Below are 8126 nucleotides of genomic sequence, written 5' to 3'. Positions count from 1 at the left end.
TTCTATAAAATATCCAACCCTTTTACATCTAACCTTGGCCCATATATAGGCAAGCAAACTAAAACACCTCGAGCTTCCTCCTCCAGCATGAGGGGAGCCTCGAAGGTGGCTATTAACTATTCCTACATGCTACTAACTAATGCATTAATTACAAACATGCTGAACTATAATTACACACAATCCTAATCAAACTAAAATACTAATTTCATTCTCCTCGTATACTTGATACTTTCTTGAATGCTTTGGCAGCTGTCCTCCTTCAATTAATCTGATATGGCTGAGTTACGGATGCAATGAATGCTGACTTGGGATGCTTGAAAGCGCTGATGGCTCATTTAATGACCAGAAAGTGTGCTCCTATTATAATGGTCTATGTCTCCCAACCTTCTCCGAAAGTGTAGCAACATGTTCCCAAATCATTTAACAACCCCAGGCATGAAGTACTACCATGTTTTTGAATGTACTGTAGGTGGCATAGACAGATGTCTCTCTTTCACAACTCCTGCTCACAGTATTACACTAGCTGCTCTGTGCTTTTTAAAATCATCACCTACAGCAGTTTCGTAGCGCGCTACGAAACTGCTGTGTGATTTAAAAACACAGTCCCCCTCACTGGTTTTCTGCTAACACTGTGCTACATTTATTAATGATCTTCCTCATTCCAACAAATGAACAACAATTTGCAAATAATCCTGTTTAGCTGCCAGGCTTCAATGTCAATAGCTTTTCCTAAAAACAAACTCAAACAGCATGCCCGGATTCCTCTGCTTTCTGGAGATACTTTTAGGCCTGCCGAAAGGTTCTTGTAAAACTTGTGAAATTCCAAGGTATCACCTCCAGCCTTGCGGACTTCAACCATAAAAAGAGAAGGAGCTACTTCAAATACCTCTGTAGCTACATTCAAATGACCCTTTCTTCCAGTCTTTGAACCTTGCATCTTCATCTTGTAATTTCTCTTTTACACATTGAATCCAAGAGGCTTTGCAGCTTCCTCAATTTTTGATACTATCTCGTTTGCAGGGCGTTTAGATGCAAACCTCGTTTCTCACTTAACCATACCCATGTCCATTTCAAAGAGATTGCCAAGATTGAGACCCTGGAACATGGAGATAAGTTCAAATGCATTCATCACCTCTGGTTTTGTTTCCCTTTTTTTTTTTTTGTAACAAGATGTTCTTCTGAACCATTGAAAACAGCATCAACATCATCCAGATTTACATCTTCTTCTTCATTAAACTTGGGTGGCTTATAACCTTTCTTGAACCATTCATTGTCTAAAATCTCAGGTACTGTAATTCGTGTCTTAGGGTTTGGGTCCAAAATCCTTGTAATTAATTTCTTTGCACCAGAAGAAAACCATGAAGGGCACGTAAAATCTGCTTTATATATCTTTTTATACAATGTCATAAGGTTTGGATCATCAAAAGGCAAGTAACCTGCTATTAAAACAAATAGGATGACACCACATGACCACAAGTCTGCAGTTGCCCCATCGTAACCTTTATCATTGATGACCTCAGGAGCAACATAATTGGGTGTTCCACAAGTAGTGTGAAGCAAACCGTCATCCCTGACTTGTTGAGACAGTGCACTTAGGCCAAAATCTGATACTTTAAGATTTCCATATGTATCCAGAAGCAAATTTTCTGGCTTCAAGTCCCTATAGTAGACACCCCTACTATGGCAGTAATCAACAGCATTAATAAGCTGCTGGAAGTATCTCCTTGCTTCATCTTCCTTCAACCTTACATGGTTAACTATTTTGTCAAAGAGCTCGCCTCCAGATATAAACTCAAGTATAATGTAAATTCTTGTCTTACTGGCCATAACCTCATACAGCTGGACAACATTTGGATGCTTAATCAACTTCATGGTTGATATTTCCCGTTTTATCTGATAGTTAACCCGTTGAATAGTATTGTCTTCATCCCAATAATAAGAATTAGATTCCTGTATTCCCCATCTTTATATTGTGAGTCATCATCTGCTTGCCCATCCATCATCCTTCAGGTATAAGAAATCCAGCTTGCAGACACTCTGTTCAAACAACCACATGACAATCAACTTTCATACACAACAACACATTAATTCATCAGGCGCTCTCGACCTCCCTCATTCACCGGTACCATGATATGCTCCATTCAATGCATATAACAACCACAGGTCCACAACGATTATACCAACAACCGACAGTAAACACAAAGTAATCAAATCGACCTCAATCCGTCAACAACTCTCTGGTATTCAACTGACATTTAGGGAATCGACCACCTATTATGTAGAGCGGTTTACATTACAGGCTACCCAAATTGCTATGCTTCTGACTTTTGTATTACATATTTAGCATATTGATTTAACCTTTTTGCTACAGGTGCACAAAGAAATCAATAGTCCAATCTGTAAATCCTCCATGCTATTATGTCCTCGAGCGCGGGTTCCAGCAACTGCTTCACTTGAAACAAGGTTGTCATTCCTATAAAATAGTTTCTCTGGCGTGCTTCCAATAAAAGCCGATAATTTGGGAAGCTGAAAACAGAATTGATACGCATTTTGATCATTTTCCTGGAAACATAATTGCCAGATGTCTCATTATAACAACAGTGACTATTGATCACCCCTGCCACCTGTTTGCGTAGAAAAAGAGGTCTTATGAAGCTAGGCCACGATGATAATGAGCTACGTCTGTTTCATCAAACACTTGCGCCCATACATTAAGCTATTCCATGAATTTGCCACGGGACCAAAAGACGTGTCTCTTCATAGACTCTAATAATCCCGAAGACAAATCTTCCAAAATTGATTCAACCTTCATATTGATAAGGTTCTGGCTTTTAGCTTCCTCGACCTTCGACATGAACACTTTCAGAACTGCATTCTTCATATCTGCCTTCGCCTCCTCCATATGGATATTGTCGGACAAAATGATACAAGTAATGCAGCGGCCTTAGCTCTTGGAAATCCCATTGTCCTTCTACAACTTTTCGCTCTGTTTGCCTTTGATAACGCGGGTTCAATCCTCCATAATAGTGTAAGAGGCTCGAAAACATATGACGAAGGTCCAAAGCTATCAGACATAACTCAAATATTTTTGCATGATAAGTTACAACAGATGGTCTGTCCATTTTAGAAGCGACAACTGCTAGCATTTCAAAAATGGCTGAAACAGAAGCTTCTCCATTCTCTACAGCCTTTCCATAAATTCTAACAATCGGATCAAGCAAAAGCCGCACTGAGATCTTTTCAGACATGAGAATGCAGATTGAAGCAGCCTTTGTGCATACTGTTGAACCTGAGTCAGTAGTAAATTGTGAATGCAACACTAAAAGACCAACAATTTCTTCCAAGTATGGATTCAAGAACCCGCCCAGCTTCTGCACAATTACTTCTAAAACACTAAGAACAGAGATCAAAAAGGCTCCCCCAGAAGCTGTGTTCCCTTCAAAGTCTGCCATCTTAGACACTGTTGCCTCTTTATATGAAGACAAGCAAACCTGCCATGTCTTCTTAAGGATATATTTAATAATGTGAGGAAGATGAGCCAATACTTGTGGCCCAAGTTCAGTAACAAAAGAAGCTATGCAATGCAAGCAACCTGAGGAAAGGGCTACATCATTTGCTGTGAGATTTGCAACAACAGGACTAAGACAGTCACTAAAGGTACTGGGAAAGTTCCCTACAAATTTCTTTGCCAGGACATCTAATGTGGCAACTGCTGCAATTTTTGCTCTCACAGAGGAATCTTCTGGGGATCTCACAAATAACAGTATTTAAGGTGACAAATCATTCTTCAACCATTATGTGAACATTGAAATGATAGACTAAGAAGAAACAGAATAAGCAACCGGTGTATTAGAAAAGGCAGCAAAGCCTTGAGCCACTTCTCCATTACCACCTTGATTTATATTGCTGATGTAGTTTCGGTTAATAATTCACTTTAATCATTTGCTTCCATCCTTCTCATGCATTTGAATACAAGGTTTAACCCCTGAAGTCTGGGCCTTCAATGAAAACTCGAACAAATCCCCAGTTTCGTAGCACGCTACGAAACCACTCAAACAGGTAGCGCTGCGAAACTGCTGAAAAGAATTCAGGCGCTGCGAAAACACCCACTCTTTAAGCCAGGCTAAAAATTTTTAACTACAGCATTTTCAGTGATAACAGTGGCTCCACTTGGGATAGTGTGCCCTTGTGGTGCGCTAAGAACATGCAGCTCCAGTGTCTTATCCATTTGTGACAAACAAAAATTTGCTTGACAAGCATGACTGTAGGAGAAAGAAACTACTGCTACTGAAAAATAAATGCTCAGCCAACTTTGAGCTTATTTGCAATTTACCTACCTACCTACCCTAACCATTTCAACTTCTTCAGCTCAATCAATATGAAACTTCCAATGCAGCCAATCATTAGCCTCATCTGATATTTGATTTCTTTGACTGTCCCGGAGTTCAGGGCCGATGTGATAGTGTGATGACCGCTGCCACTGAAATTGTCTCTGACTGTATCGGATTTCGGATCCAATGTGATAGTGTAAAGACCACTGCCACTGAAATAGTCTCTGGTCTTCATAGGAAAACTGAAACACTGGAGAGTAAAACTCTTCCATGTAATCAGCTATAGGATCCCAAAACACATGATCAGCTTGTCCTTCCTTGAAACTTTCAAGCTGTGCAAACTGATCTTCAATCTCAGTGTTCAGTTCCTCAATCATGAAAGAGAGAGGAAGCAGCTCCTTGCGCTCTGTAACAGGAAACTTTTGAGAATAATAATCATGATCATGAAAATTGTATGCCTGAATTTGTCCTTCTAAACCTTCAATTTCTTTCTCAATGTCTTTGGCAAATTCATCAAAAAATTTCATCTTATCCTCTGACTTGCAGTCAAAGGATTTCAGATATGAGGACAGGGACAAAGAAAAAGATTCATCTGTTTCTTCTTTATTATGATCATCATTCCACTGTTTAAAACCTTCAACTGAAGGAGAGTTTACTTCCACCTCTGACCTATCTATCCATTCCTCCAAGAACATAAGCCAAAAGTCTGGCAATGACTTAATGGACTTGGCAGGCAAGCATTCAACCCACTGTTTGCATTTCCCTTGGAGTGAATCATAAAATAACCTTATGCAAACATCCTCATGTTTAACTCTAAGAAGCTCAGCAAAATGACAGAAATCTGAAATATGATCCAAGGTTAAACTCAAATCTTCACCGTTAAATTTTGGACCATTCCTTAGAAAGTATGCATCCTTGGGAAAATGGTTTGGGAAACCATGAAATCCTGAGAAATCTATGCATGCATACCTTGAACAAAGGAGGGCAGCTTCTGGGTCTTTCATAACTCCAGTGGAATCACCATGAATATATAACTTTGAATTCTTCAACAATGGAGTCGCCAAGGTAGTTTTGCAGCCTTGAAAATCATTTGAACTCCTGCTACCTTCAGAAATTCAATCTTAAGCTCCCGGCAGACGCACCAAAATGTTATCACAAAATCACAACTGAGGGCTGCAATCAAGCATGATTTCATGTAACTATTTCAACCAATCTTTAGACCAAAGATTAGCCTCTTTGATCAGAGAGGGCTCTCTCACAATTCTTGATAAAATACTTCAAACACTAGATGGCTAACTCTTTATTCACTTATGAAAGCATAACTGGTTGGAAACACATCAAACTGGCTCTCATTGGGCTATGGAGTCTATATATCAAGTAAACAAGGAAAACACAGTGACCTCATGGAAATCAAGGCTCTTAGCATTACATGTCAAACATATTCCACCAACACATAGCTTGCTGTATACACAGGAAGTCAGAGCATATAATTATGAATTCTGAGTGATTGCATACAACAAAACCATAAAATAACATAAAGTATAACACATCATCACTACATTTGACCATGACAATCCTTCGAGAATCTTGAGAAGAGAATAACTCTTTTTTACTATTACTGTCAAAAAGGTCTTACAATGGCCCAAAACAACACTGTTTTTCTATAAAATATCCAACCCTTTTACATCTAACCTTGGCCCATATATAGGCAAGCAAACTAAAACACCTCGAGCTTCCTCCTCCAGCATGAGGGGAGCCTCGAAGGTGGCTATTAACTATTCCTACATGCTACTAACTAATGCATTAATTACAAACATGCTGAACTATAATTACACACAATCCTAATCAAACTAAAATACTAATTTCATTCTCCTCGTATACTTGATACTTTCTTGAATGCTTTGGCAGCTGTCCTCCTTCAATTAATCTGATATGGCTGAGTTACGGATGCAATGAATGCTGACTTGGGATGCTTGAAAGCGCTGATGGCTCATTTAATGACCAGAAAGTGTGCTCCTATTATAATGGTCTATGTCTCCCAACCTTCTCCGAAAGTGTAGCAACATGTTCCCAAATCATTTAACAACCCCAGGCATGAAGTACTACCATGTTTTTGAATGTACTGTAGGTGGCATAGACAGATGTCTCTCTTTCACAACTCCTGCTCACAGTATTACACTAGCTGCTCTGTGCTTTTTAAAATCATCACCTACAGCAGTTTCGTAGCGCGCTACGAAACTGCTGTGTGATTTAAAAACACAGTCCCCCTCACTGGTTTTCTGCTAACACTGTGCTACATTTATTAATGATCTTCCTCATTCCAACAAATGAACAACAATTTGCAAATAATCCTGTTTAGCTGCCAGGCTTCAATGTCAATAGCTTTTCCTAAAAACAAACTCAAACAGCATGCCCGGATTCCTCTGCTTTCTGGAGATACTTTTAGGCCTGCCGAAAGGTTCTTGTAAAACTTGTGAAATTCCAAGGTATCACCTCCAGCCTTGCGGACTTCAACCATAAAAAGAGAAGGAGCTACTTCAAATACCTCTGTAGCTACATTCAAATGACCCTTTCTTCCAGTCTTTGAACCTTGCATCTTCATCTTGTAATTTCTCTTTTACACATTGAATCCAAGAGGCTTTGCAGCTTCCTCAATTTTTGATACTATCTCGTTTGCAGGGCGTTTAGATGCAAACCTCGTTTCTCACTTAACCATACCCATGTCCATTTCAAAGAGATTGCCAAGATTGAGACCCTGGAACATGGAGATAAGTTCAAATGCATTCATCACCTCTGGTTTTGTTTCCCTTTTTTTTTTTTTGTAACAAGATGTTCTTCTGAACCATTGAAAACAGCATCAACATCATCCAGATTTACATCTTCTTCTTCATTAAACTTGGGTGGCTTATAACCTTTCTTGAACCATTCATTGTCTAAAATCTCAGGTACTGTAATTCGTGTCTTAGGGTTTGGGTCCAAAATCCTTGTAATTAATTTCTTTGCACCAGAAGAAAACCATGAAGGGCACGTAAAATCTGCTTTATATATCTTTTTATACAATGTCATAAGGTTTGGATCATCAAAAGGCAAGTAACCTGCTATTAAAACAAATAGGATGACACCACATGACCACAAGTCTGCAGTTGCCCCATCGTAACCTTTATCATTGATGACCTCAGGAGCAACATAATTGGGTGTTCCACAAGTAGTGTGAAGCAAACCGTCATCCCTGACTTGTTGAGACAGTGCACTTAGGCCAAAATCTGATACTTTAAGATTTCCATATGTATCCAGAAGCAAATTTTCTGGCTTCAAGTCCCTATAGTAGACACCCCTACTATGGCAGTAATCAACAGCATTAATAAGCTGCTGGAAGTATCTCCTTGCTTCATCTTCCTTCAACCTTACATGGTTAACTATTTTGTCAAAGAGCTCGCCTCCAGATATAAACTCAAGTATAATGTAAATTCTTGTCTTACTGGCCATAACCTCATACAGCTGGACAACATTTGGATGCTTAATCAACTTCATGGTTGATATTTCCCGTTTTATCTGATAGTTAACCCGTTGAATAGTATTGTCTTCATCCCAATAATAAGAATTAGATTCCTGTATTCCCCATCTTTATATTGTGAGTCATCATCTGCTTGCCCATCCATCATCCTTCAGGTATAAGAAATCCAGCTTGCAGACACTCTGTTCAAACAACCACATGACAATCAACTTTCATACACAACAACACATTAATTCATCAGGCGCTCTCGACCTCCCTCATTCACCGGTACCATGATATGC

At 39.3% G+C, this 8126-nt stretch overlaps 2 pseudogenes; both read right to left on the bottom strand.

Annotated features, from left to right (window-relative positions):
* Window positions 1-842: 842 nt before the first annotated feature.
* Window positions 843-2812, bottom strand: LOC149212228 (CBL-interacting protein kinase 33 pseudogene; annotated as a pseudogene).
* Window positions 2813-2831: 19 nt separating this feature from the next.
* On the bottom strand, window positions 2832-7904 carry LOC149212227 (CBL-interacting protein kinase 32 pseudogene; annotated as a pseudogene).
* Between the last annotated feature and the right edge of the window lie 222 nt (window positions 7905-8126).

This window comes from Pinus tabuliformis, chromosome 1_1 (assembly GCF_031772625.1).
Source record: "Pinus tabuliformis cultivar Carrire ecotype Pingquan chromosome 1_1, CPIR1, whole genome shotgun sequence".
In the NCBI taxonomy this organism is placed as follows: domain Eukaryota; kingdom Viridiplantae; phylum Streptophyta; class Pinopsida; order Pinales; family Pinaceae; genus Pinus; species Pinus tabuliformis.
Note: the sequence above shows the minus strand (reverse complement) of the source record. Positions and strands in the feature narration are given on the sequence as shown.